We start from the raw sequence: 2710 nt of genomic DNA on the forward strand, positions 1-2710 counted from the left end.
TGTGCGTAAATGGCAGATGAAAGATTCCACTGACTAGCATTAACTTCTCAATTTAGACAAATATGTATTAAATTACATCATTTATTTATCAGCCACGTTTTGCGGCACCCCTGAGGAGGGCCCACGGCACCCCAGGGTGCCCCGGCACCCCTGTTGAGAAACACTGCTCCACGGCATGTCTTATCGGCCCACTACAGTAAACAGCTTGGGAGCTTTTCACCGCCAGATAGCGAGTAGAGATATCTCTAATGGACCCACAGACAGCACAACTGCCAAAGGGCGGGAAACCTCCAGATGCGCGAGCAAGGTGGACAACAGGAAAGTGGTGTTGCATATCGATGTCGTGTGTGTCCATCCTCCTTTGTTATGTTGTGTTTTGTCTTCCTTAATCTTCTGACCTTCTTCTCCCTCATAAATCTCTGGTAAGGTAAGGTAGTGCCCTCAGCTCAATTATATCTGATGATCTGAGTGAGAATGTTCGAAATATTCAAATAAACAGGTTTTTTGAGCGTGTGGACATGTCTCCCCCTGTATATTAGACTGGAGGCAACACCCTCCAGTGCAAGCTGTCCTGTCCCGCTCACATGTGAAATGTATTAGACAGATTTTTTTGCTAACATTGCTGTCATGAGAACCTATATGAAGTTCATGCTTGTCAACTTGTGACAATACATAACTCATTATACTACAGGTGCATTACTCTTATGACTCTTGTCTGATGATGCTCTCTCCACATGTCCTGGTATTCCGTGCAATTCACAGCTGTCTCCTCCACACACAGCGTACATTGTGCAACCGTATCTCTTTCATTTCGTGAAGTATTCACGAAAAAAATAACTTTAATTTTCGTGGTGCATTCACGTTATTGCCAGTTTTTTGTGGTTGGGCAACGAAACGCTGCCTATTCATTTGAATTGCCCGACTGCTGCCTAGCGACCCACTAGTTTGACGCCCTTTCGGTACCGTCACATGGTAATCAAACATTTCAAACAAGCAATTTAGGGTTATGGTTAGGTTTAGGGTTAAGGTTAGGGTTAAGGTTAGGGTTAGGGTTAGGTTTAGGGTTAAGTAGGGTTAGGGTTAGGTTTAGGTTAAGGTTTAGGTTTAGGATTAAGGTTAGGGTTAGGTTTAGGTTTAGGGTCGTATGACATAAGGCGTAAGTACCGAAAAGGCGTCAAAGTAGTGAGTCCCGAGTGTATCAGCAGTGTTCTGTCAGCACCCCCTCCCCGCCCCTGCAGACGCTTGGATAACCATAGCAGCAGTGGGGCAATTCAAATGAATAGGCAGCGTTTCGTTGCCCAACCACGAAAAACGGGCAATAACGTGAATGCACCACGAAAATTAAAGTTATTTTTTTCGTGAAAACTTCACGCAATGACAGAGATAGGGCTCTGTCTGATGATGCTCTCTCCACATGTCCTGGTATTCCGTGTAATTCACAGCTGTCTCCTCCACACACGTACATTGTGGCAACCTATACGCGTACAGTCTCCACCGTGTGAGTTCAGTAGGAGTTCACACAGGATCAGAATGTACTATAATGCGCTGAACATGCCGGCAGGCATAAAAGACACCCTAAGCTACTACATAAATCAATAAAGCAACAAGAAGTCATTTGTAATGTCTTTTTTAGGGGCTTTTATGAGCTTATTTGATAGGACAGTGCAAAGCCGTGACAGGAAGCGAGATGGGGGAGGACCTGGTAACATCTCCAGGCTAGAATCTAACCCAGGCCCCTGGTGTATCAGTATGGTGCCCTAAATCATTTGAGCTATGACCAAGCCCAATACAAAGTCATTTTTATGCAACCTACAATATGCACATCTAGTAACAGGGGAAATGGTCTTCTGAATCCAGTTTATTGTGGCATAACTTCCCCAAGATCAAATTTTGCTTCCAACTTGTAGGCCGACCAAAGGTGATAAAATGCTAGTAGTCTTTAAAAAGAGTACTGCACATGTGTTTTAATTTAGCTTCACTGGAACCAGTTGCTGCCAAATCTCACCAGCATCCTGGGAACCTCTCACTGCTGCTTTTTCCACAATGGCTTCGTTTATGTCAAACTTGCTTAGTAATGCAATAAAACATCTATAAAGCTAAGTTTTAAGATTAATCAATAGTTGTTAACAGGAGGTAAGAATTAGAAATTTTAAGAGAAATGAAGTAGGATACTGAGATGTATTATTACCTCTGCACAGGAAGCAATGTTTTCGGGAGGGCAGGTTGGTTGTTTGGTGGATGGGTGTGCTTACTTAACCTGAAGAAGGTCGGATGACCAAAACGTTGTATTAAAGTTTGTTGGTGGAATGGACAGTGTGCGGGATTTCTTTACACTTGAATGTGCAAAATAACTTGCCAATGTGCGAATGTACTGTATCATTCTGACAGCTCAAGCCGTTTCTTTTTTGGTGATGATATGAGTAGCCTTGACCAAGGTTTTTCTCTCTATGAATGCTTTTCTAGTCTAGTTATACAAACCCAATTCCAAAAAAAGTTGTCACAACTTTTCAGAGGCCTTTTTCATGCATCAAATTTCAAATGAACACACAGTAAATAACCCTGAACAATCAATTTGCTTGGTTTTAGCAGCTGACATGTTGCCTTTGCACAGTTTTCGATCTCTGCTCCGGATCAGCGTCCTGCACGTCTTTGTCGGTCGCTATTTCACGACAACAGACCTTCTCACTGAACATTATCCTTTATATTTTCA

This window comes from Engraulis encrasicolus, chromosome 9 (genome assembly GCF_034702125.1).
Source record: "Engraulis encrasicolus isolate BLACKSEA-1 chromosome 9, IST_EnEncr_1.0, whole genome shotgun sequence".
NCBI classification, from domain to species: domain Eukaryota; kingdom Metazoa; phylum Chordata; class Actinopteri; order Clupeiformes; family Engraulidae; genus Engraulis; species Engraulis encrasicolus.